The sequence below is a fragment of the Pelecanus crispus genome, chromosome W (assembly GCF_030463565.1).
Source record: "Pelecanus crispus isolate bPelCri1 chromosome W, bPelCri1.pri, whole genome shotgun sequence".
In the NCBI taxonomy this organism is placed as follows: Eukaryota; Metazoa; Chordata; class Aves; order Pelecaniformes; family Pelecanidae; genus Pelecanus; species Pelecanus crispus.
The window spans coordinates 16,561,036-16,588,873 of NC_134675.1; the positions used below are offsets into that span (position 1 = coordinate 16,561,036).

At 50.5% G+C, this 27,838-nt stretch overlaps 1 pseudogene; it reads left to right on the forward strand.

The window, feature by feature from the left end:
* The first annotated feature begins 695 nt into the window (after positions 1-695).
* Positions 696-26,207, forward strand: LOC142596447 (Fanconi anemia group G protein-like; annotated as a pseudogene).
* Positions 26,208-27,838: the final 1,631 nt, after the last annotated feature.

A 27,838-nucleotide genomic window follows, 5' to 3' on the forward strand; every position in this document is an offset into this window, starting at 1 on the left:
TCGGGAGCACCACCTGCCCTGTGCCACTGAGGGGGGACCATCCTTCCTAAGCAGGCTTCTGCCGGGAGCTCCTGCTGACCTGCAGGAAGGTGTGATGATCTGCAAGAGGAGCCTGGGGACCACTCTCCGGGGCTGCGGGCTCCCTGTCCCACCCACTGCAGTCAGGTGCAGCCCCCACCTGGTGCCTTGCAACAGCAGCGGTGGTTCCCTATAGCATGCTCCTTGTAGCGTGCACCATGGGGAGGGGAACGACTGTGGCAATTAATTAAAGCAACGTCTCGCTTGAGCTGGAGGTGCTCGGGGTCCCTACCCCACCCTGAGGGAGGCGGGGGAGCTGGGCGGCGGCCGGGGGGCGCTGCCGCTCTTGGGCGGCTGCCGTGCGTGGCGCTTCCAGGGAGGGGCCGGGGGGGATCGGGATGGGGGCGTTGAGGGGGCACAAGGGGCGGGGGGTGCTAAGGGGTCGCAGGGGTTGAGGGGCTGTGAGGGAAGCTGAGGTGCTGGGAGGCAGGAGGGGAGTCAGGGTGCTAGGTGGTGTCTGTGGGGTATGAGGGATGCTGGGGGGCTCGGGTGTAAGGTAGCGGCCCGGGAGCTGGGATTCAGGGTGCTACGTGGTGGCTGGGGGTGCATGAGAGAGGCTGGGGTGCCAGAGAGCAGCTGGGCAGCGCTGGGAAGTAGGAGGGGGATCGGGGTGCGGCATGGTAGGGGTGCAAGGAGGTCCTGTGCACAAGGTGGTTACCAGGGTACAGGGTGGTAATGGGTAAAGTCAAGTCACAGGGCAGTGGCTGGGGGGGGGCTGGGGAGTATCAGGGGACAGGTGGGTGTGAGGGGTGTTGGGGTGCAGGGCAGCAGCCAGGGATGGGTACTGGGGGGGGCGGGTACTTGGCACAGGTAGAGCCATAAGGGGCCTGAGCTTACCTGTCCTTCCCCCTAGGATGCAGTGGTGGCCAGTGCTGCTCTTCCTAGCCTGGGTCTGCTTTCTCTTTTTTTGCTGGTATCAGGCTCTTCATGAGTGGCTTCTCACTCACCTGGATTGAGCTTGCCAACAGCAGTTCCTGCTCAGACCCACTCATGCCACCACTGTGGGAGAGGCAGAGCCTCCTGTTGGGCGCCCCAGTGCTTTTCCAAGGCTGTGCTTGTCATCATCAATACCCTCCGTTTTGAGTTTGCCTGGTTTAACCCAGCCAAGGTCAGCCCACGGCCTTATGAGAACAAGCTGAGTTTCCTGCACCACCTCACAATCTCCCAGCCCCACCACGCCCACCTCTACTGCTTCTAAGCTGATCCCCCTGCTGCCACCATGCAGCACATCATGTTTTTGCCTTCTCTTTTCTGCATATGAAAACCCATCAGCATTGTGTTTAAAGTCAGAGTCCAGGATTCATGGCTTCTGCTCAGCCCCCATCTGTCAGCAGCCATCTACTGCCTTGTGTTTTACAGTGGGGTTGTGGGTCCTTTGGCGAGGGTCTGTCTGCTTTGCACTGCACCTTCCTAAGTGCCACGGTAGTACGAATGGGTACCTGTCTGATTTTTGGCCTGTTCAACCAGGTCTTTCAGAGGTCAACGATAAGTAATGAGGTTGTGCTGGTGGATTTAGTGCAGGAGGTACTTGTAGGCTTAGAAACAGGGATGGCCACTCCCTGTATTCAAACTCATTTACAACCAGATGGTGATTTTAATTTTAGGTCGCTTTTGAGTGTGGGTTGGAGAGGAGCCAGTGCTCCAGACCATGACCAGGATCTGCCCAGACTCTTTCACTAGTGTGGGTAATGGCATGACTCAGGTCGGCTCCCTGCTCTCATTAATTCCTTTCTTGCTGCCTCAGGAAGGAGAGCAGCCTTCATGGGTGATGACGCATGGGAAGGACTCTTCCCAAATGTGCTGGTTTTGGCTGGGACAGAGTTAATTTTCTTCATAGTAGCTAGCATGGGGCTATGTTTTGGATTTGTGCTGAAAACAGTGTTAATAATTCAGGGATGTTTTAGTTATTGCTGAGCAGTGCTTACAGAGAGTCAAGGACTTTTCTGCTCCTCACACTGCCCAGCCAGCAAGTAGACTGGGGGTGCACAAGAAGTTAGGAGGGGACACAGCTGGGACAGCTGACCCCAACTAACCAAAGGGATATTCCACACCATATGACATCATGCTCAGCAATAAAACTAGGGAGGAGGTTGGCGGGGGGGGCCGCTGCTCAGGGACTGGCTGGGCATCAGTTGGTTGGCGATGAGCAATTGTTTTCATTTGCATCACTTGTCTTTCTTGGGTTTTATTTCTCTCTCTCTCTGTTATTTTCCTTTTCATTACAATATTATTATTATTTCAATTATTAAACTGTTTTTATCTCAACCCATGAGTTTTCTCACTTTTACCTTTCCGATTCTCTTCCCCCCATCCTGCTGGGGGGGAGTGAGTGAGTGGCTGTGTGGTGCTTAGTTGCCAGCTGGGATTAAACCACAACGCCAAAGAAGTTTTTCCGCTCATATTTCTTTCCTTCTTTTAACGTGAAGGGTCTTCATACTCTGGACGATGGGATCCTGCAGCATCTCTATCCAACTGGTAAGCAGTTCTTTCCCCAGGTCCTGGATAACCCTTTACGTGATGTGGAGGTCCTACTGCAAGTTTGGGGTAGGGCTGAAGAGTTTTTTCTGTTATAGAGTGGCACTGGGCAGTCACACACTGCTGCCCGGAGATTACAGTGCTCTAGCTGGATTTCCGCAGATAAGCCAGCTTTCAGGGCCTGTAAACTGCTTCTGTAAATACCTTTCCTTCATTTGGGAGAGAATGCAGCTTGATGGGATGAGGCTACAGATTAGACTTCTACATCTGTCCTAGAAATACACTGCCAGGATGGAGCAGGAGGAGCAGCTCTTTCTTCATGCTTAACTTTGTGTGGCTGCCTGGGCAGATGGTAGGAGGGTAAGAAATGGCAGTTTCCAGAGGCAACCACAGAAAGCTCTGGCAGGAGGATCCCAGAGTAGAGCCCGTGCCTGAATCCCAGGCTAGTATGTGACAAGGCTGCTCTTGTTCTGCAGTGGACAGTGGTGAATGGGATGTGCTGATTGCTCACTTCCTTGGTGTGGACCACTGTGGGCACAGACATGGACCTGATCATCCCAAAATGGCTAAGAAGCTCACCCAGATGAATGAGATGCTCAGGTGATTAGTGCGGGGCCGGGGGGGAGCGCCAGCTGGCCTCTTCCTTCAGCCAGGCTGGTGTGGTCTTCCCAAGGCATTTACAGATGCAGAGGGCAACAGGAAACACTTACTGTGCCTGTTACCATGGAGAATGGCTTTGGCCAGCAGCAGCTGAAACCCCAGCTATGGGGCAGTCTCAGTTGCATAGACATGTTCATGGGGGAATGGTAGAGAACAGAGTTTGGTTTCAGAGGTAAGGCTGTCTTCAGGTCTTGGAGCCTTGGTTCTCAACCAAACCGTTAGATGATGGTGCAGCTAGAGTACAGCTGAGCCTTACTCCCTCAATCTGAGACTGACTAATGACACTGAGGTTTGGCTAATGTTTGAGAAGAGCTTAGAATCACAGAATCATAGATTCATTTAGGTTGGAAAAGACCCTTAAGATCATCAAGTCCAACCATTAACCTAACACTGCCAAGTCCACCACTAAACCATGTCCCTGAGTGCCACATCTACACATCTTTTAAATACCTCCAGGAATGGTGACTCAACCACTTGACAACCCTTTCAGTGAAGAAATTTTTCCTAATATCCAATCTAAACCTCCCCTAGCACAACTTGAGGCCATTTCCTCTTGTCCTATCACTTGTTACTTGGGAGAAGGGACCAACACCCACCTCACTATGACCTCCTTTCAGGTAGTTCTAGAGAGCAATAAGGTCTCCCCTCAGCCTCCTCTTCTCCAGGCTAAACAACCCCAGTTCCCTCAGCTGCTCCTCATAGGACTTGTTCTCTAGACCCTTCACCAGCTTTGTTGCCTTTCTTTGGACACACTCAAGCGCCTCAATGTCTTTCTTGTATTGAGGGACCCAAAACCGAACACAGTATTCGAGGTGCAGCCTCACCAGTCCCGAGTACAGGGGGACAATCACCTCCCTGCTCCTGCTGGCCACACTATTCCTGATACAAGCCAGGATGCTGTTGGCCTTCTTGGCCACCTGGGCACACTGCTGGCTCATGTTCAGCCGGTTGTTGACCAACACCCCCAGGTCCTTTTCTGCCGGGAAGCCTATAGCGTTGCATGGGGTTGTGACCCAAGTGCAGGACCCGGCACTTGGCCTTGTTAAACCTCATACAGTTGGCCTTGGCCCATCGATCCAGCCTGTCCACATCCCTCTGAAGAACCTTCCTACCCTCAAGCAGATCAACACTCCCACCCAGTTTGGTGTCATCTGCAAGCTTACTGAGGGTGCACTTGATCCAGATCTCATCCAGATCAATGATAAAGATATTAAACAGAACTGGCCCCAATACTGAGCCCTGGGGAACACCACTTGTGACTGGCTGCCAACTGGATTTAACTCCATTCACCACAACTCTTTGGGCCCAGTCAGCCAGCCAGTTTTTTATCCAGCAAAGAGTACACCTGTCCAAGCCATGAGCAGCCAGTTTCTCCAGGAGAATGCTGTGGGAAATGGTGTCACTTGGAGCACCCTGGCTATGGAATGCTGCAATTATTTTGCTGCAGATCCATGAGTTGTGCCTTTTTGTCAGAGGGAAGAATGGGATTCAAACATCCTGATCACACAGCCATGCCTCAGCTCCAAATGCTGTGGCTTTTGACTCTTTAATTTTTGCTGCTGGAAGGAGTGAGTAACTTGCCCTGCTGCATCTGAGAATGCAGTATACATTGTGTCATACTTACTGCATCCTTCAGAGAGAAATCCCCTCTTTTTTCCTTAAAAGTAGGAGATTGCTCATACAACATGATGCAATAGACAAGTCCCAAATAGAAACAGCCTGAAATTTGTTCCTGTTGGGAACCTTCCCTCTGAATTGCATTTTGTCAAGATCCCTGAAGGCTTTGAGGGACCAGCTACTGTTCACAGGGGACCTAGGCAAGATCAGTCCACTCTGTCTCAGGGCTCTGAATTTTCAGTTCAGTTTTGAAGCATCCATTGCCCTGGTCCCTGGCTCAGTTACAGCTCTGCATCAGCACTTAGTTTTGCTCAGATCCTTTTGTGGGCTTGTCCTGTTTTCAGCTGGGATAGAGTTAATTTTCTTCCTAGTAGCTGGCATAGTGCTGTGTTTTGTGTTTAGCATGAGAAGAATGTTGATAACACACTGATGTTTTAGTTGTTGCTAAGTACTGCTTATGCTAGTCAAGGACTTTTCAGCTTCCCATGCTCTGCCAGGTACACAAGAAACTGGGAGGGGGCACAGCCAGAATAGTTGATCCAAACTGACCAAAGGGCTATTCCACACCATATGACGTCATCTCAGTATATAAACTGGGGGGAGTTGGCTGGGGAGCAGTGATTGCTGCTCGGGAACTGGCTGGGCATCGGTCAGCAGGTGGTGAGCAAGTGCATTGTGCATCACTTATTTTGTATATTATTGTTGTTGTTGTTGTTATTAGTTTCCCCCTCCTTTTCTGTCCTATTAAACTGTCTTTATATCAACCCATGAATTTTACTTTTTTTTTTTTTTTTTCCGATCCTCTCCCCCATCGCACTGGGAAGAGGAGGGGGAGTGAGTGAACAGCTGTGTGGTGTAACTGGGTTAAACCGGAACAGTCCTTTTTGGCACCCAACATGGGGCACAAAGGGTTTGCAATAACGTCAGATCTGACCAGAGCTTGTTAAAACAAATTTGTGATAAGCATTCATTATATTAGTTTAATAGTCACTGTTCGCAATGTTGATTCATTTGCTCTCAGAGTTGTTGTGCTTGTTCTCAGAGTTGTGCTATGTAACACCTTAATTGCCATATGCACTCCCTGTGGTGCTGTTTATCACCTCTCAGAGCTGGATTAAAGTTATCGCTTTGTTGTACTGTGTAACACTGGCCTATGGTATGATAAAATTATCGGTCATGAGATTGTACTCAGCACTGCTGTCATCCCCGTGCTTCAGGACCCATTTCTCAGAAACTATTAAGAATTACACTTTTTACCTCTTCTCCTTGGAGAACCAATCTATGAGGGAGACAGAGGGGGACACTTTCCCCCGCTCCTTCACCATCCCCTTCTCCTCCAGGCTAGTTACAACAGCTCTTGAGAATTTTTAATATCCTTGGGATGTTCAAACCAGCGTGTTCCTATTGCTATGTCTCCTGAATGCAGTTCAGGTCTTGTTTAGGGTTAAACAACTATTTAAGAGTACCATCCAGAGATCAACCCCCCACGACAGGCACTGCGGCTACTCAAACCTTGGCGACAGGCACTGCAACTACTCAAACCCCAGCAACAGGCAATGTGGTTACTCAAACCCCTGTGATATGCAATGCAGCTACTCAAACTCCAGCGACAGGCACTGCAACTGAACTAGAAAACCAACCCATGCCGGTATCAGTTGCCCCTATACACAAGAAGATATACACAAGAAGATCAGCTCGTTTAGTAAGGGATGAAGATGAACCGGGGTCATCACGAGAAGAGGAGGAAGAGGAAGAACCCATAAATGAGATGATAACCACCTGATCCCTATCCCTGAGTGAGCTGCATGAGATGCAAAAAAGATTTCAGTTGTCATCCAGGTGAGCACATCATCACCTGGCTGCTCCGATGCTGGGATAATGGGGCCATAGCCTGGAATTAGAGGGCAGGGAAGCCAAGCAGCTGGGATCCCTTTCTAGGGAAGGGGGGCATTGACAAAGCGATTGGAAAAGGGGCACAAGCCTTCAGCCTCTGGAGGCGACTCCTGTCAGGCGTGAAGGAAAGGTATCCCTTCAAGGAGGATATTATATATCACCCAAGCAAGTGGACCACCATGGAGAGAGGTATCCAGTACCTGAGAGAATTAGCTGTGCTGAAAGTGATTTATGATGACCTGAATGATGAGCAGTTACCCAAAGATCCAGATGAAGTCAGGTGCACACAGCCTATGTGGTGGAAGTTTGTATGGAGCGCACCATCATCGTGTGCCAACTCAATGGCAGTAATGACCTGGAAAGACGGAGAGGAACCAAAGGTGGGTGAATTGGCTGGCCAACTCTGGCAATACGAAGAAAGTCTCTCTTCCTCCCTACGGGCCTGCGTCTTGGCTATGGAAAAACTGTCAGAAAAACTGTCCCAAGAGTTCCAGCAACTCAAAGAAGGTATGTTCTATTCTCCACCTGTATGGACCAGTATCTCAGCCATTAGGAGTAAGCATCCCTCTACTCAAGAGAGAGGATATAGAGGGTACACACCACGGGGCACCCTGTGGTTTTACCTGCATGACCACGGAGAGGACATGAGGAAGTGGGATGGGAAATCTACCATGACCCTAGAGGCATGGGTGCGTAAGTTGCAAGGAAAAACTATTACAAAAGGTGGTTCTTCCAGGAAAATTGCTGCTCCAGTCTCCAGTGAGCAGTTCCCCAGACAGAGTAAGAGGGCTAATTTTACTTCCGATCTTAATCAAGGGACTTTTGATTGACATTTACAAGAAGTGAACAACGAATACTGTGACCAGTGTTAGAGGGGCCCTGCCTCCAGCCAGGTGGAGGAAAGGGATAACCAGGTTTACTGGACTGTGTGGATTCGATGGCCTGGCACATCAAACCCACAGCACTATAAGGCTCTAGTGGACACTGGTGCACAGTGCACCCTAATGCCATCAAACTATAGAGGGGCAGAACCCATTTGTATTTCTGGAGTGACAGGGGGATCCCAACAGCTAACTGTACTGGAAGCTGAAGTGAGCCTAACTGGGAATGAGTGGCAGAAGCACCCCATTGTGACTGGCCCAGAGGCTCCGTGCATCCTTGGCATAGACTACCTCAGGAGAGGGTATTTCAAGGACCCAAAAGGGTACCGGTGGGCTTTTGGTATAGCTGCCTTGGAGATGGAAGAAATTAAACAGCTGTCTACCTTGCCCGGTCTCTTGAAGGACCCTTCTGTTGTGGGGCTGCTGAGGGTCGAAGCCTTACCCGATCTCTCGGAGGACCCTTCTATTGTGGGGTTGCTGAGGGTCAAAGAAAAACAGGTGCCGATCGCTACCACAACTGTGCACCGGAGGCAATATCGCACCAACCAAGACTCCCTGATTCCCATCCATAACCTGATTCGTCGACTGGAGAGCCAGGGAGTGATCAGCAAGACTCGCTCACCCTTTAACAGTCCCATATGGCCAGTGCGAAAGTCTGTTGGAGAGGGGAGACTAACAGTAGACTATCGTGGCCTGAACCAAGTCACGCCACCACTGAGTGCTGCCGTGCCAGATGTGCTAGAACTTCAATATGAACTGGAGTCAAAGGCAGCCAAGTGGTATGCCACAATTGATATCGCTAATGCATTTTTCTCCATCCCTTTGGCAGCAGAGTGCAGGCCCCAGTTTGCTTTCACTTGGAGGGGTGTTCAGTACACCTGGAATCGACTGCCCCAGGGGTGGAAGCACAGCCCCATTTGCCATGGACCGATCCAGACAGCAGTGGAACAGGGTGAAGCTCCAGAACATCTGCAATACATTGATGATATCATTGTGTGGGGCAATACAGCAGAAGAAGTTTTTGAGAAGGGAAAGAAAATAGTCCAAATCCTTCTGAAGGCTGGTTTTGCCATAAAACAAAGTAAGGTCAAGGGACCTGCACAGGAGATCCAATTTTTAGGAATAAAATGGCAAGATGGATGTCGTCAGATCCCAATGGATGTGATCAACAAAATAACAGCCACGTCTCCACCAAACTAAAAAAAAAAACCTCAAGCTTTCTTAGGTGTCATGGGTTTTTGGAGAATGCATATTCCAAATTACAGTTTGATTGTAAGCCCTCTCTATCAAGTGACCTGGAAGAAGAAAGATTTCAAATGGGGCCCTGAGCAGCAACAAGCCTTTGAACAAATTAAACGGGAGATAGTTCATGCAGTAGCCCTTGGGCCAGTCCGGGCAGGGCAGGATATTAAAAATGTGTTCTACACTGCAGCCAGGGAGAATGGCCCTACCTGGAGCCTCTGGCAGAAAGCACCAGGGGAGACTCGAGGTCGACCCCTAGGGTTTTGGAGTCGGGGATACAGAGGATCCGAAGCCCGCTATACTCCAACTGAGAAAGAGATATTGGCAGCATATGAAGGGGTTTGAGCTGCTTCAGAAGAGGTTGGTAGTTGAAACACAGCTCCTGCTGGCACCCCGACTGCCGGTGCTGGGCTGGATGTTCAAAGGGAGGGTCCCCTCTACACATCATGCAATTGATGCTACGTGGAGTAAGTGGGTTGCATTGATCACACAACGGGCTCGAATAGGAAACCCCAGTTGCCCAGGAATCTTGGAAGTGATCATGGACTGGCCAGAAGGCAAAAATTTTGGAATATCACCAGAGGTGGGGGTGACACGTGCTGAAGAGGCCCCACTGTATAAAAAACTGCCAGAAAAATGAGAAACAATATGCCCTGTTCACTGATGGGTCCTGTCGTCTTGTGGGAAAGCATCGGAGGTGGAAAGCTGCTGTATGGAGTCCTATATGACAAGTCGTAGAAACTGCTGAAGGAGAAGGGGAGTCGAGTCAGTTTGCAGAGGTGACAGCCATCCAGGTGGCTTTAGATATTGCTGAATGAGAAAAGTGGCCAGGCCTTTATCTCTATACTGACTCATGGATGGTGACAAATGCCCTGTGGGGGTGGTTGCAGCAATGGAAGCAGAGCAACTGGCAGCGCAGAGGCAAACCCATCTGGGCTGCTGCATTGTGGCAAGATATTGCTGCCCGGATAGAGAACCTGGTTGTAAAAGTGCGTCACGTAGATGCTCACGTACCCAAGAGCCGGGCCACTGAAGAACATCAAAACAACCAGCAGGTGGATCAGGCTGCTAAGATTGAAGTGGCTCAGGAGGATCTGGACTGGCAACATAAGGGTGAACTATTTCTAGCTCTGTGGGCCCATGACACCTCAGGCCATCAAGGAAGAGATGCAACATATAGCTGGGCTCCTGATCGAGGGGGTGGACTTCCCATGGACACTATTGCACAGGTTATCCGTGAATGTGAAACGTGCTGTAGTCAAGCAAGCCAAGCGATTAAAGCCTCTCTGGTATGGTGGGCGATGGCTGAAATATAAACACAGAGAGATTGTGTATGCAGGGGATAAGGAGGACCCTCCTGTTGAGTCATGAGGTTCAGAATAGACCCCCTTGCTTTCTGAACTCCTTTTCAGAGAGGAGTCTAGGTGCAGCTAGGTCCAATCTTAGTCTCAGACTTGGTCAACAGTTTATGTGAATAAGGATTATATATATCTCTCTAGTACATGGAAGAAGTGCATAAAGGAAAAATAGGTTACACTCGAGTGAGAGAGATCATGGATACAGGGGATAAGGGAGAACCTCCCATTGAGTCACGAGGTTCAGAATAGACCCCCTTGCTTTCTAAACTCCTTTTCAGAGAGGAGTCTAGGTGCAGCTAGGTCAAATCTTAGTCTCAGACTTGGTCAACGGTTTATAGGAATAAGGATAATGCATCAGTATAAGACTCACTTTGTAATTAAATCATACATCTACAGACTACTTAAATTGATTCACACATGCATACACACAGACATGAATACATACATACATACATATATAAAAAAAATGGTATACCTGTTAAAAATTCCCCTCAAGTTCAGTGAAATATTCACATTGAATCTCTTGGCATTTCTCAACGGGCGAGGGTTGAGCCTCAAGGAGTGAAGGGTTTCAGCCCAGGCTCCACTGTCGGTCTTTGGCAATGGACCTCCGATTTTAGCAAACTTTAAGGGTTTGCTAGCTCTGAGAGGAGTCCTGCTCAGAGGGAGGTGCTGGTGCAGCCCGCTGCAGTCCAGGAGAGCTCAAAGGGCCTCACTTAGGACTGCTGTTTTACAGGATCCTGAGATGATTGGCTTTAGTCATCAGTAAATTTCCATCCGAGCCACGATCCGGGTCGGTAATTACTGCTCTGTTTCTGTCAGGGGTAACTGATTGTTCTCACTCCCTGCTTCAACCGTGTAGGAGTTTCTGATAAGGACAAGGCCACTCTCCGCTTCAACCATGTAGGAGTTTCTGGTACAATTAAGGGGCACCTAACTGACCAACTCACTACACAAGGTCTCGGTCTGGCAGGAATTCCTGAGGTCGTAAAGCAGTTGAAGAGAGAAAAGGTGTGTGTGGGGGGGATGCACCACCACACTGACCTGCTGGCTGTGCTCTCCCACCTCAGCCTTATATATCCCATGCCCTGTGGGCATGTCCTGCTTAATTTCACCTGACACAACCAGGACTGGTTTGTAACTGGCATGACTCCTTGGGCTGCCTCACTGCCTGGTTGCATGCACACCAGTGCTGGTGCAAGGCAAGGGGTAGCAGCATGCAGTGGGGAGCTATGGGGGGGGCAGGAACGCATCAGCCCACAATTAGATGGGCTTAAGCAGTCCCACCTTTAAACATAGGTTATTTGCTGTATACTGTGACCCCTTGGTGGCCAGATGGTTCTCAGTGCTGAGGGGGCCATGCTGATAGGTGAGGGGTGCATCGGTGTGGAGAGGAGGAAAGGAATGGAGGTAGCAGCTACCCAGTGAATTTTCATTTAACGTCAGAAGGTTAGTCTAGATAACACATGCTGCTAACCTCCAAGGCTGGGGCCCAAATAGGGCTTGTTGTAACCTCATAACCTGGTCAGGAGCTTGCTGCCTGACTGTATTTGTGCTGGCAGAAATCCTTATGGTCACAGGAGTTAGCATCAGTTCCCACACCCATTTCTCCAACCCATCTCTGTCTATTCTTCCCTCAACACTTCAGGCCACTTATTTATGCCAAGGCATGGTCACATTCTTAGTGTGCGTGTCTCCCCTTCCCCTTGGGAAGCAGCGGTGTTGGTGTGTGGGGAGCAGGACTGGGGAGTGCTGCCCTCTCCTCCTAGGTCTGACTTGACTCATTATGTGGCTTGGAGTGAGATTGTTGGTTTAATTTTTGTTATTAACCTCTCTGTGCCTCAATACTCCACTTGGAAGAAAAAAAGGGGGGGGGGGGGATGGGACCCAGTTCTGGAAAGCAATTTGAGAGCTCTGCATGCAGCATGGTGCTATGCTTTCCTGGGTATCTCTACATATCTGGCCGTTACTGCTTTCGTTCCCATTCAGCAGCTACACCCAGAAGATGGAAGTGACGCTTGAGTCTCTGCTAGAAGTAGAGCCTTTTTTCCTTCAAAAAAAAAACCCAACCAACAGGCAAGTTGGCAGCACTCATTCACCTGACAGCTTCGGCTCCGGACCACTGTGATCCTTGGGGTCTGCACCCCACATCCAGCTGCCCGTCACCCGGCATGCCTCCATTTGCAGCACTGGGCTACCGTTGACCTACCTCGCTGGGGTGGCTGGGGGCTGTGCTGTACCTAGCACACAGGAGGCAGCCGGGGAGGGGTCACTTTGTTATAAAGTAATCGGTGGTGGGGGAAATTTGCTGCCCTGGAGAACACGAGCCTCCAAGCTGGAGGATGGTGCAGGGCTCCGGGTGGCTGCAAAATGGATGTCTGCAAATAAAACCATGACATTCAAGGCGGACGGTGATCGTCTCCTCCTTCATGCCCCCGGTGCGGGCCGTGAGCAGGCGGGACCCCCCGGGCCCTGCTCCAGGTCTCCCCTGCGTCGGCTGGCGGCTTCGCCTAGCGCCGAGGTTTGGTCCTCCTTGGTCACCGCCTTCCCGGCGGGACGGCGGCCGGCTCTGCCCCTTCTCCCCACGCTTGGCTGTTGCCTCGGCGACCGCAGCTTCCGGCCTGGCCTGCCCCGCCCGCCAATCGCGGCGGCGGGCGCCGGCCAATCAGCGGGAAGGCGGGAAGAGCGCGGCGCCCGCGGGCGGGTAGCGGTAGCGCTCCTGGAGCCGGGCTGCCTGCGAGCCTGGGCTGCCGAGAGCTAGGCCCTGACGGGTGCGACGGATTCCCTCTCCCTCTCCCTCTCCCTCTCCCTCTCCCTCTCCCTCTCCCTCTCCCTCTCCCTCTCCCTCTCCCTCTCCCTCTCCCGGCCGTGCTGCCTCCGGTGCTGGTTGTCATGGGAACACCGCTGCCTGGGTTAAGCCGCAGCTTGCCCGTTGTCGCGGGGCCGGGAGGGAAGGAGTGCCGTGGCCTGGGCCGGCCCCTCGCCAGGCCGGCGGGTGAGTGTCTCTCTTGCAGGCAGCGCGGTGCTCAGGGCCCGGTGGAGTGGCGGTGTGACAGCAGTGAGGTGGCTTCAGGGAGCTGCCTCCTGAGGACGCAGGGTGAGTGGCAGCCCGGTCACCGTGCCAGGCACTGGCTTGGGTTGCCCTGCCCCGTGCCTTGCCTCTCCCTCATGTGGACCTGAAGCGCGTGGGGGGGTGAAGTACTGCTTCCCGGGCACTGATGTTTACTAGGCTGCAGCTCTGGTGCTGGAACCAAACTTTTGAAGGGAGGGGGATGAAACGTTCCTAAGCTGAACTGGGCCTGCAAAGGGATTAAGGCCCAGCCTTGACCTCTACCTAATTTTGCAGGGGGATGTGGCTGAGCTTTGGGGTTTTCTGGAAAAAATGAGGTAACCTTTCCTGAGAAGCTGGGAAGGGGCTCCCTGCCACAACTATGCTATAGAGGAAGCCTGATGTAAGGGAGAGGGAGAGAGACACAGTGTGGGGAAACCTGTGCAAAAGGCAGATGTGCACTGGAAGAGGGTAGGCTATTGATGCTCTTTTGGGAGAGCTGAAAGGTCTCAGTCCTGGAGGACTGTTAGCTCAGTTGGTTAGAGCGTGGTGCTAATAATGCCAAGGTCACGGTTCAATCCCTGCTCACTGGAGGGGGGTTGGGCTAGATGACCTCTCAAGGTCCCTTCCAACCCAAAAGCATTCTATGATTCTATGACTGCGGCACCTGATAGCTGAGGAATGGATGTCTAAAGCAGTGTCAGCCTCTGGAGAGGTGACATCTGCTTGTCAGTCTTAGGTAGTGCAGTTCTCAAGCTGTTAAATCTCACTGCAACAGCAGCAAAAATACTCAACAGGAAACCTCTGTTGTCACAAAGCCGGGTGATGACACCTTAGCATGGATGGTTGTAGGGGTTTTTCCTAGCCAGCTCAATTTCTTGTTGGGTTGGTTGTGATCACAGGGCTGCTGGCTGCCTTCCCTGCCTCTGGAGCTTACCATCCTGTACAACTCCCTGCTTTTTACTATGGGAGTATCTGACTGCCATCGAAGGAGAAGCAGAAGGAATGTGCCAGGGGCTCCTCAGGGGCAAGGAGATTGTTCTCTGTACGGGAGCTCCTTGGGGCGAGGAGAGCATTCTCTGTGCTTGGAGATGTGTGGTGACGGGTGGGGGGGGGGGGGGGGGGGGGGGGGGGGGGCGGGGGGCTGTGAGCAAGGAAGCCTGACTCTGCCAGGAAGGGCAGGAGGTGGGGTGGCTTGTGCCAGGGATGATGTGCAGCTGTGTGGCTGTCTGCCTGCTGCAGCCTGCAGGCATGGGCTGAAGGTTTTTAGGAAGTGAGAGTTTTCAAGGTGTAAGGTGCCGAGTCTCTAGCAAAGCTTTAGTGACAGTATAAAATGAGTGTTTTCTTTAATTAGATGTGCTGGCTTCAAGAAAACTCACTGAAGTAGGCTGCAAGTCAGAGGGGGGATCTGCAGTGTTAGCACATGGCTTGCTACTGGGCAAGTGACCTCAGGAGGACTCGGCAGAGCTGGAGTCATAGCTCTGAACTGTGTGTTGTCTCCTGCACGTGATGCCATTAACTCCACTGTCTGAGTGCTTGGTTTCATGCTGCCTGAGGCTGGGCAAGCCCTGTAACCCCATTCCTTCCCTCCCTAAGAGGAGCCTGTGCTTGCTTGAGGTTTTCCCTCCCTCTTGGGAGGGTGTCTGCTACAGGGCATCGACCTGTTGTCTCATGGCTGGTTTTTTTGTTTTGTTTTGTTTCTTTATTTGTTTATTTTTTTAGTTCTGAAGGCTTGTGGGGCCTGCAGGCAGGATCTTAACACTGAGGAGTTGTGGAAGAAGGTGCTGCAGGAGGTAACTGTGGAGGAGCTGCAGGCACCTTTGCACTGACTGGGGGGGCCTGCAAGGAGCATGGTGGCTGGCAGCCAGCCGCCTGGGAAGCATCGCTGGCCTCTTCAGGCTCCTGAGCAATGCTGAGGTAACTGGGCACAGGTGGATGCTGCACAGCTCCTGATTACCTGTACTGGAGTATCTGCCTGCTGGTACCACCCCTACAACTCTGGAGTGTGCATTAGCCGTCTTCTCTTAGTCTTGTGGGATCCTTAAGCCAGCTATCCCTCTTCTCCTGCTGGTCTTGTAGCCTGATTCGCTCCATAGCTGGCACTTGAAGGCTTTTCTGGGCAAGTCAGGTGTTTTGCACCCAAGCCACATGTGGGGTGAGTTGTTTGGGTGGGTGTGAGCCAGCTTGTGTGCTCTGCCTTGAAGGAAGAGTGTCCGAATTACTTGCTGGTACCAGGAGCCCTGTTTAGTCTGTTGGCTGAGAGGGGCTTGTATTTTGCTTTCTTGCTGTCACTGGGAGTTTCCAAGTAGTCACAGTGTGTGCCTGTCGTGGTTTAGCCCCAGCCAGCAACTAAGAAACACGCAGCCGCTCGCTCACTCCCCCCTACCCCGATGGGATGGGGGAGAGAATCGGAGGAGTAAGAGTGAGAAACACTCCTGGGTTGAGATAAGAACAGTTTAATAATTGAAATAAGGTAAAATGATAATAATATAATAATGATAATAATAATAACAATATACAAAGCAAGTGATGCACAATGTAATTGCTCACCACCCGCCAACCGATACCCAGACAGTTCCTGAGCAGCGATCGCTGCTCCCCAGCCAACCCCCCCCCCCCCCAGTTTATATACTGAGCATGACATCATATGGTATGGAATAGCCCTTTGGTCAGTTTGGATCAAGTATTCTGGCTGTGCCCCCTCCCAGTTTCTTGTGCACCTGGCAGAGCATGGGAAGCTGAAAAGTCCTTGACTAGCATAAGCAGTACTCAGCAACAACTAAAAACATCAGTGTGTTATCAACATTCTTCTCCTACTAAATCCAAAACACAGCACTATGCCAGCTACTAGGAAGAAAATTAACTCTATCCCAGCCGAAACCAGGACAGTGCCCTAGCTATGTCTGTGCAAATATAAATACCCACGGGTTTGCTAAAGGAGGCAGAGCTGGCATAAATACCGTGCTTGTCATAAAACCCACTCTGCAAAATGTTGCTGTGGCATTTGGAGACCTGAACCCATCAGTGCTTCCCAGTTAGCATGAGTAATCCTCTCCCTGGTGTCCCAGCATAGTCTAATGGCCCCGAATGCATTAATGGGTCCCAGAATATCTCCTGCCTGCCAGGGCCCTGGACCTCAAAGGTGCCAGACAGGTGACTTGGGCAGGCTGGAAGGGGGCTGCAAGTGGACTTTTGCAGCCTCTGTAGGGAGTAAGCTGTGAGCAGTGTGACATAGAAGAACCTTCACTGCTGATCAGGAGGGCCAGGTTGCATCAAGGCTGCTGAGGGGTCTCACCTTTTTGAATGCCCTCTGACAGCACTTGGATCTGCCTTGCCAGGAACCTCTTGAGGTGCACCTCACTCTGAGGTGGGGAGGTGCTGCCCTGGGCCAGGCAGGAATCACTGCAGCGAGTGGGTTGTAGTTGAAGTGAGAGGGTGGTAGGACATGGCTCCCCAGTGCAGAGAGCACTGTCAAAGGGTTTGGTGGGACCTCTGTTTCCCCATGCCCTGGGATCAGTGTTTCCTGCTTCCCTTCAGAGTTCCCTGCTCTCTTTCCTCTGTGTATTCACAGAACCTGGGGAGAGCTGACTGCAGCAGCGGGGAGAATGAACTCCTCTTCCTGCTCAATGCATGGTGAGTGCCTGCCAAGAGGGCCTCCGTGCCCCTTATACAGAGCGCTGAGGACTTGAAGGAGATCCTGTGCATTGCAGTAGCCTTTCTGCAAGGTTTGCGTGGAGGAGGAAGTCATCTTGGCATGGCCTCCTACTGTTCTCCCATCCCAGGGCCCTCTCTCCCTGCCCTTATCCTGATTGCTCTTCCCAAGCAAACCGTCCCTTGGGGTTCTCTGGGCTCTTCCTTTGGAAGAGGGCCTGGACTGAGCCTCTGGGTCTCGACTTTGCTGTTCAGTATTCAAAGAGCTTCTCTGCTTTTTCCCCAGCTAAGCCTTTCTCTGCACTGTCACAGGGTTCCTCTGCCTGTCTGTGGCTTTAGGTAGGTGTCTGGGCCCCACAATGATCTTGTATAAAGTGGAAGGCTGGCGGGGGGCTTATGAGGATTTTCCTTTCTTCTGTCTGTCTTCTGGCACCTGCCTTGTTGCAAGTACATTGTTCCCACTGGATTATGGTGCTGCTGGAGCCATGCAAAGCTGTTGTGCAGCCTTGTAGCCTGGTATTGCAGCAGATGATTGATCTCATCTGACTGCTGCATTCTGTCCCACTCGTGGTTTTCCCTCGCTCGCTGTCTTGACAACCCCTGCAGCTCCAGGGGCAGCCAGCGCTGCCTTGCTGTGCTTAGGTTGACATGGGGCCTTCCCTCGAGAAGCCTCTAGGGTGGCGATAGTGCTTCCAGTGGGGCGGTGGCAAATGTGAATGTGATGTGGGCATGTGAGAGTGTCCTCAGAGGGAAGCTTGAAATGGGGATTGAAAGAAAGGCAAATACCATTCATGATAAACATACATTAATTAATATCCCAAAGCATCCTGCTGGGTAATGGCCCAGATGTGCTAGAAAAAGTCTTTCTGAGATTCTGTGTGTGCTTCCCCATCTGCACTGCCTTTGCTGCGCATGAATGCACAGGTGGGCCTGCCCAGCACCTACCTCTGCCCTTGTTCTGGGTGAAGGCAGGCATCTTGGTATCTGGGCTTGGAAGCTGCTATTATTTTTGCTAGATGTTGTGGCTTGTTCTCTTGCAACATCATCAAACCAAAGATGGCAGCTTGGCACCATCCTGCTGTGCATTGCTGGGTATGGAGGGGATCAAGCAGGTCCCTATGGCACTGGGAAGAAAAGGGCACGTATGCTTGTTTGGGGACCAGGTGGGGTGGGAAGGGGAGCTGCAGAGCTGAGATGTTGGGTCTGTCCTAGGGCTGCAGGAGCTGGAGGCTAAGCATCTCCCCACTGCCCTCTCTCTCTTCCAGGAGGCTGTGGAAGATTATGTTCCAAGAGGGTCCTGGTCCAGATCTACACCTGCCTCGGCTGCTGCGCTCAGCGAATGGTAATGGCCGGGCCTCTCCCCTGTCAGTAGGGAGAGGGGAAATGCAGCCTAGAGTGGAATGGGGAGGCTCAGGCTGATGTCCACGCTGCCTCTGTGTGGTCCTAGGCTGCTGCAGGAAGGCTAGGTCTTGAGCAGAAGTTGTCCTTGTGGCCCCAGCCTCCTTGGGTAAGGAGGCTGCAAAATCCAGACAGGGATTTTGTCTGAGCACAAAGGGTTGCTGCAGAGAGAGAAGCTCAAAAACCAGCCTGAGGAGGGCTGCCTTTGGCTAAAGTGCTGCCCTTGCTTAGTGGAGATCATTGGGGAAGCAAAGCAGGGATCTGGATCCCACTGAACAATGAAGATGTCGGCAAGATGTCCTTGCAACATGCACCTCTTCCCATCTATCCAGGGCAAGCCTCAGACAGCCCTTCAGCACCTGAAACAGGCCCTCCAGGTAGACTTCCAGTGCCTTCCTGCCCTGTCCCACGTGGCAGCAGTGTATCATGAGCTGGGGGAGACTGATGCGGAGCTGCAGGCCTTGGCTCTGCTCTACGAGTTTTGTCTGCTTCCTGTAGTTCTGGGTTGATTTTTGCCCAGCAGAGCCTGCACAGAGCTTCAAGCAGGCTCCTGCCTTCTGGGGGCCTGTTTTACCCTGGAGGTGTCCCCAAAGTAGACTACAGCAATCCAGCTGTGATGCTGCCTTCAGCAGCGGGCAGGAAGGAGCCCAGCTAGATCCAAAATTCCTGCTCAGCACCTGGCTGTTGGATGTGGCAAGACCTTTGGGTCCCAGTTCACGTTCTTGGTGGCTTGGGAGAAGACGTTACACTCCTGTGTCAGAGAGTATCAGTCTCTTAATAAAGTATCTAGTAAAGAGACCTTTAAAAGGCAGATTATGGCTGTGAGGTGTGCATTACCCATAGCAACCTTGGTCTGCCTGGGAGGAGCAGGTCGCAGCAGTAGACACTGAGTTAGCTCTTCAGCTTTTCAAAATCTGTAAGATACAAACACAGCTGTGGAGAGGGATCTCTCTCATAGTGAATGGCCCAAGATCTGGTCTAACTAGGTCTGCGGCTGTGATGGGAGATGCTGTTCCAGGCAGCTCAGAGCACCTTGAACTGAAAACCTGAGGCACCATGTGCTCTGGGTGATCTTGCATATCTCCTGATGCTGTGTGGCGAGCAGAAGTCCGCCTGTCCCTGTGTGATCCTGATTATTCTTCCTCTTCCTGGAAGCAGCTGTGCTGTAGTGAGTGAGAACAGCGTAGTTGTGCTTCTGAAGTGCATTGCTTCTGCTCATCTGGGTGCATCTCCAGATGCCAGAAATGGCAAGTGATTGCAGCTGCTTGAGACTTGACCAGAGTTGTGTTGACCATATTGTCTGTTCCTGTTTCACAGGTTCTGGGGAAAAAACCCTCCAGCAGCTGCTTCCTCTAGTCCATATTTCCTAATCCAAACAGAGCTCTTTGTCCACACACCAATACTAGCTTCTCTCCTTTGCCATTGCCACCCCTCTGAAGTGAAGTACCTGCTGGCACAGCAGTGTCTCCAGGACGGGAGGTAACAGCACCTCTGGTCTGCTTGTAACATGCTGCTTGTTTAGGATCTGTGGTTTTCTCTGTGCTCCTGGAAATCGCATGGTTCAGTACCACTGTTGTAGGTCTGCTCGAGTCATGGGTATCACGACCAGAGCGAGTGTGGTGCAGGCTGGCGATTCAGGTTCCACCTGGCTGCTGGTACTTCTTAGGGTCCCCCTGCTCCTTCCACCACGTGTCCTGTCCCTGTTGCAGGGTGGCTGATGCAGTGGAACATTACCTGGATTTTCTGGCTCTGCTTCAGGAGGGGCTGCAGCAGCAGGTAGGTATCTTGGTGAAGAGCTCCCTTGGTGACTTGGTAGATGAGGTTTGGATCTCCATCCCAAGGCCTGGGCCCAGACTTCACCCCTGGACTCCAGGTTTCAGTGTCTAGTTTGAGATGTGAAGGAAATGAGGTGGGGGCTGGCACCTCTGACCTGTGGCATGTCTGCCTTCAGATTCACACCAGAGACTGCTTGCCACTAATGTCTGGAGAAACAGCTTCCCCTTCCCTGTGGGGAGCAGCTGTTGGCCTGGTTTTGGATGTCCTTCACTTCAAGAGTAGGGATTTGCCTTCTTGACTCTGCTGAGCTGTTAGTGCTTCACAGCTGCTGCCTCCTCTGACAGGCTCCCATGTCTTTGGGAGTGGGTCTGAGCTTTGCTGGGCAGCATCTCTGGGTTCCCAGTAAGCACAGGGTCATTCTGCTTGGCTGGGTGCTCTGCAATTCTGTGTCTGAGCACTGCCATTGCTCTTGCTCCTCAGGTATCCCTAGATGGTGGCTCAGCTCTGCCCAGGATCCCCGAGGTGTTCCTGGAAGCAGCGTCCGCCTTGGAGCAGGCCAGGAGGCACCAGGACGCCATAACTGTGTGCGAGGAGGTCATCAGCCAGATGACTGACCTGATCCCACGGATGTTACAAGTGGAGAAAAGGCTGGAGCAGCTGGAGTACCCATCGCCAGGGGCAGGGCTGGTGGGTGGACTCCTGTCCCAGAAGAAGGAGAGTGTGCTGCCTCATGTGGAGAGCAGCTGGATACCTGCACCAGGGCTGGGTGTGGGCCAAGCTGGGCAAGAGCAAGGAGGCCATAGCACAATTCAGCAGGTGATGAAGCCTTGCTGGGAGAAGGGGCCTCCCCAGCAGGCAGCAATGGCTGACATGGGCCAGAGCAGGGTGCAGCGCGGCAGCTGGTCTGACAACTTGCAGCTGACTTCCCAGCCCGAGGGTGGTACCAAAGCTCCTCTGTCCTCCCACCCACAGGTTTCTTGGCGATCTCTTGCAAGACCAGCTTTATGGGTCTGGTGTTGAATCGACAGGTAGGATGCTGAGCAGCTGGGACCTGTGCAGGGCCTGGCTGTGTCGGGAGGCACCGAACCTGGTGAGTCTTAAATTTGCACTTCAAAATTTTAAATTCTGGTAAAATAGTGCACTAAAGGAGGATTGTGTGGCCTGATCAGCATAAGATGTAAAATTTTAGAATGAGAAATAAACCCGGCATAGAGAAGGGGATGCCCTTAGCCGAGGTTTTAGAAAACTGGAAGAAAATAGATGGTATTAAAGGTCTATCTAAAAAAAGCCCCAAAAGGATGGTAACGCTATGTAAGGAAGACTGGCCAGCACTTACAGGAGAGGGGGTATGGCCCTGCGAAGGATCCTTCGAATTAAAGAAATTGTCTGCACTCTGGAAAATTTTGAAAAATGAAAGACCTCAGCAAATGGATTATTGGTATGTATAGGATTATTTGGCATATGACTGCCATAAAGAGGACGGTCGAAAAGGAGTATGAAAACCTCGAGGAGGAACTTGAGCTGCAGCAGTTGTGAGTAATTTAACCGAGGTGCCTGCAGAGCCGGTCTCTGCACCACCCTATACTCCTCCATCTGTATCACTTGTTGATTCCCCCCCCAATTGCCTCTGCTGTCCCCACTGCTTCTGCTGGGCTTTACCCTATGGTTTCTAATGTTATCCCTAATCCTCTTGCAATGCAGGTGGGGGGTGGGGGTGTATGTGTGTGTGAAATGTTCCTCCTCCACCTCCAGTGTTACATGTATACATCCATCACCCCTGGAACCCCAGGGATTTAGTCATGTAGGGAAATCAAATGCCCAGGTTAAGGGAAGATGTGGGTTGATGTGCATCATTATTTTCTAATATTTGTTCGGGATATAATCCATCCTGGGCCGATGTTAACCTGTTATTGAGAGAGTTGTTCTGTCCAGATGAGAAAGATAAGATAATTTAAAAGAATGCAGAATTAACCCTACAGGCAGGAGGAAATCGGACTGCCTGGCCTCAGGTTGATCCTAATTGGGATTATAATAATCAAACAGATAGAGATAATTGCTGAACTGGGGGGGGTGGGTGTGTGTGTGTTAGAAATCTGATAAACGTGATTAGAGCTTGTGAGGAGATAAGAGTAAATTGAACTAAAGCACAGGAACGTAGACAGAGGCCAGGGGAACACCCCAGCGACTACTGGGGAAGATTGTGACAGGCTTTGTTGACGTATGGGGGAATGACTCTCCAGAATTTTAATAATGAATTGGCAACAAGTGTGTTTGTGGACCAAACCACCTCTGACATCCACAGCTATTTTAAGGATCACATGCTGGGGTGGCAAGGAGAAAATTTGAAAGATATTATATTACCTGGAGATTCTATACTTGTACAATATGTAGATGATTTCTTACTTTCCAGTAAGACATGTGAAGATTGCTTGAAAGATACTATTTGTCTATGTACTGCTTTAGTGGAAAAAGGTCACTGTACATCTCTTTCTAAGCTTTAGCTGTGTCAGCAGGAAGTAAAATATTTAGGATTCATATTAAAAGAAGAACAAAGATTAGTAGACACAGAACAGGTCCAGGCTATTGTAGAAATACCTCGACTGGTAACAAAGAAGCAACTGTGAGGATTTTTAGGTGCAGTAGGATACTGCAGACCCTGGGTACCGGGGCTAGGGGAGTTAAGCAAGCCATTGACAGAAGCTACCAAGGCAAAGGAAGTGAAACCTATATGTTGGGGTCCAGAGAAAGAAAAGGCTTTCCAAGCTATAAAAGGAGCTTTAGCTTCTTCTCTGGCACTGGGATTGCCAGATTACTCCAAGCGCTTTGAACTATTTGTGCATGAGAACAAAGGAGTAGCCAGCAGAGTCGGAGTAGCCAGCAGCAGTCAGCTAGGTCCACACACCACCCTGTGGCTTATTACTCAACTCAACTGGATCCTGTAGCAGCAGGGAATAATTCCTGTGTTAAAGCGATAGCAGCAACAGTGACTATCGTAGAAAGCAGCAGACCATTAGTCCTGGGTCACCCAACAACCGTGTACGTCCTGCATGAAGTAGAACTGATTCTTAAGCAAGATGCTACACAAGCATTGTCCCCACAAAGAGTGCATCACTATGAATTAATGATTTTAAATGTGGATAATATTACTTTAAAATGATGTAATGTTTTGAATCCATCGACTTTACTGCCTGCTCCCTCCAATGGTGTGCCGCATCATGATTGTGCTAAGGTAGTGTTTCACTCCAGTCGCCTATGGGAAGATCTGCGGGATCAACCTCTAGAGAACTCGGATCTAACCCTTTTTACCGATGGATCTTCATACTATGTGAATGGAAAATGACACACAGGCTATGCAGTGGTGAGAAACTTAGAGGTACTTGAAGCAGAACCTCTACAGCCCTTGGTGAGTGCCCAAGGGGCTGAATTAACTGCATTAGCAAGAGCAGCCTGGTGGGGATGTAATCAGCAGGTAACTATTTATACTGATTCTAAATATGCTTTTGGAGTGTGTCATGCAACAGGTATGCTATGGAAAGAAAGAGGGTTCCTTACCTCGGTGGGAAAAAATATTTCTAATGGAACTGAAATCCAAATGCTGTTGGAAGCTATTAAGCTTCCAAGGGAAATCGCTGTAGTACACTGTCTAGCTCATACCAAAGGATCCAGCGAAACTGAAAGAAATAATGAATTGGCAGATAAAGCTGCTGCCCGCCAACCTATACATGAGTGTACCGCCATAGCAACTCCCTCTGCTGATGATTGGCCAGATATCAATAATCCAGCCCAAATATATGCAGAGGTTACTCAGGAAGAACGGGCTCGATGGGAAAGTTGGGAGGCTGTGAAAGATGAAACTGGAATTTGGACTATTGGGGAAAACCCATTTTACCAAGAAAATATTTAATGACTTTGGCTAGGTGGTTTCATGATAAAACACATGGAGGGATGACAGCAGTTGTTAACCAGATTGAGAAAATGTGGGCAGCCCCCAGAATACATATGACAGTAAAAAGGATTGCGAGTTCTTGTCCCACATGTTGGAAGCTTTCTGATGCAAAACCCAAACAGAAGGTTGGAGGATGACCATGGGCATACTTCCCATTCCAAAGACTGCAAATTGATTATGCTGACATGCCTCCTGTGAGCGGACTTAAGAACCTGCTGGTAATCATGGATCAACTCTCAGGATGGGTAGAAGCTTTTCCCACCAGGAAAGCTGATACTGTGGGAGTGGTCAAAGTACTCTTGAGGGAAATCATTCCTAGATACGGAATACTTGAAACCATAGAATCCAATAGGGGTTCTCATTTTTCAGCGGGAATACTAAACAATATCTATAAAAGTTTATGAATACAGCGACAGCTACATGTTCCATATCATCCACAGTCCTCAGGACAGGTGGAAAGAATGAATAGGACTCTTAAAAAATAAAATTGTAGTCAGGTAGGTTTGAAATGACCTGAAGTTTTAGGAATAGTGCTATGGGATATTAGAAATACCCCTCACCAACCTCTAGGGTTGTCACCAGCAGAAATAGTGTTTGGCAGGCACTTAGCTGTACCTGGGACCTTTGTCCCCGCTAGGACCAGCCTCTTAGATGGAGATGAATGAGTTACCAAATTTGTATTGGGAATACAAAAACATCTACAAGAAAATAGGGCACAAACCAGATGGTTTCAACCAGTACCAGCTGGAATACAAGTACATGATATCCAGTCTGGAGATGCAATAATGATAAAAGTCCACTCTCACAAAACAAAGTTGGACCCTAAATGGGAGGAACAGTATAATGTGTTATTATCTTCTTACTTTGCTGTAAAGGTTGCAGAAAAGGATAACTGGATTCACCACTCTCATGTTAAACATCAAGAACATCAGTTAGATGTACCACCGTCAACCCTGCAGGACTCTGTCAGTCCTACCTTGGAGACTGAAATCAGGACCATTTGAGCTTACAAAGGCTGAAGGAATCCCAGAACCATGTCATTTTTGGTTTTTTTCTAGAGCGACCTGGACCAGGGAGTCACCTGCTGCTTGGCCAAGTGGACCATCAGAGACTGTAAATCAAGGACAGTGTCCTATTTGGTGTATTCACCATCCTTATAGAGTGGCAGTCACTCCAGGCTCAGTTCCAAGAGGGGAAGGTTTGAGATGGCATCAGCACAGTTGGCTTTGGTTATCCTGCAATAATTGTGGCCCATGTCATCCTGGGTGGTGTATTAATAACTGTTATAAAGGTCGTTGGGAAAACCATCATCGAGGTTGGGGCTGGGGAAATATAACCAGAAAAGGCACAGCTGGATACATAAACTGGTGCTGTGTGTGCAGGTGGCACCAACCGCCCAGTGAAGAAGACTTAGCCGCAAGACTCAATGTTTTATTATTGGATTAAGATTATCTTCTTAAGATAGGAGTGGATTACCCTAGTTCTGGTATTAACCCTTCTTTGTATAGGTGTTTTGGTTCTTTTTCTTTTATACATTTGGTTGAAAACAGCGGGCAAACCATCGCCAAAATGGGCTCAACCATGTGTTGACAACCCCATTCTGTGAGAGTTATTCTCAAAACTGTGTTAGTACAATACCTTTCTTTACTGCTTTTACTAATACCCCCTGCTCTTAGTTATAAGGAACACAATTCCTTTGTGTCATTGGCCCATCACGTGGCCAACCTAACTACTGACAAAGGAGCCCAAAATGCATACAGCTCCCCTGAAAGTGGTTACAAAACTTGTTCTCTGGATGGGGATTATCATCATGGTTTAGTAGTTTTAGTTCATTGCTAAAAAGTCTTTTACCTGTGGTTATTATGCTTCTGATAGCCTGCTGTGTTTTTACTTGTATTCAGGATTGTTTACAGAATATGCTTATGAAATCTATACAAAGGTATCAAAGAGTCCTCATACAAGACCAACTATAGATGGGCAGGGATGCCTGAAAAAAACAAAGGGAGAATTGTTATAGGAGTTTGATTAACTGTATTCTTCTCTCTGAATAGTCTCGCTTAGCACTAGTAGCTAAAGCTAGGCCACAAGAGCTGACAGAGAGTAAACTTTTTGATAAAACTAATGCTGCTAACACAGAACTAGCTGAATCCAGCAGATGCAAGCAGAATGAAGACAAGGACTAAGGAAACAAGTCCAAGAGAATGAAGTAACTTCAGAAGGCGGCCAGCCCAGTGACAAAGAAAACCAATAAGAAATCAAGAGACCACTGACCAGAATTAAGTGATTGGACTTGGGGCTTGGGTGCCGGGTGGTATGGGTGTAATTGGAGGGTGCGATCTGGGGTAGGGGTCCCTCTCTGGAGGCACCCAGCTCCAGCTGTACCTAGAACTAGTAAAAGAGGAATTGGAAACCTTTATTTGGACCTTGTTATGGTGGCTGGTGGGTGTAAATCCATAACAGGAACAGAGAGGCTTTCCACAAATTTTTCCTGGGTTGCTTTGCCGTCTTCAGCAGAAAGGTCTCATGTTTTAGACCACACTTATTTGAATGCCAAGGACTATAGCAGGGCTACTAGTAATGTTACATAGAGATGCTCCTGTGGGGCCTGGTCAACTCGCTGCCCTGGAGAAGCAGATCAAAACTGCTGTCAGAGGAGTATATCGGAACCCTGCCCACAACCTGTGCCCTGAGACAGCTTGGAGGTTTCTCTTCTTCCTGCCCAAACCCAAGCCTGGTATAGCCAGCTTTCTCCCAAAGAGGGTCTGCTTTCCCAGAACAGAGGCGCTGGAGAAATGGAGTCTTGCTTCATCCCAGAAAGTGGTGTGTCCGTACCTAGCGGTCCAGAGGCCAAGTATGGAGGCCTGTCAGGGGAGAGGGGAGTGAAGCAGAGCAGGGAGCTGTATGTATCCTGAGCACAGCCCAGGCATGGATAGTGCTGCTCCCAGGGGTGACCCCTGGGCACTTGGGCCAGCCTCCCCTGTTCAGTGCTCCACCCGTGCTGATACACTATGGGAGTGTGAGCTTTGCCAGGATCTGCCAAACCTGCTGGTCCCAGTCCTGACCGAGGCTCCCTCCCTTTGGGGGTGCAGACCTGCCTGCAAGGAAAACCCCAACCCGTGTCCAAACAGAGGTGTGGCTGGCTGTGCCACAGGGCTGATGCCATCTGCCTTGGCTGCCAGCCCCAGGGTTAATTAGAGCCTGTGACACAGCTGGGATGGTCTCCTCCCCATTATGCCACCTCTCCTCATGCTCAGCTCCCTCATCTGGCTTCTAAGCTTCTTTTTGCAACACCCTGCAATCCACAGCAGTGCTGGGGACCTGCTCCTCCCCTGCTAAGGGCTGAATCCCCCTTCATGTCTTGCAGGTGACTCAGCTGCTGCCTCCTACCTGGTACAGGCCCTGTGGAAACTGAACCGAAAGCAGGAGGTGACTGCTCACCGGCAGAAGTTCTCCCAGAGCCCCACTGGGGAGGATGGGCAGCAGGAAGAGCAGGGAAGGTGTGTAGAGGGATGGGTGGGATCTCAGCTGGCCACACAAGACAGCTCCAGCAGCGTAGCCTGTGTTTCAAACTGCGGACAGTTTAGCTCTACTAGCCTACACCCACAGCTCAAATGCGTCTGAGGAGCTTCCCCCCATGTCTGCTCTGAGAGACCATGGGCTGTGGCTCTGCAGGACTCCCTGGGGCACAAAAGAGCTGACATGGAGCCAAAGCCTGGTTCTGTGATGGCAAATGGGAGGGCGGAAGCTGGGGGCAGAGCTGGGGGCTCTGTGCAGCGCATGGAGAGTGAACTTCCTAGTCAGACTGTTGCCTTTA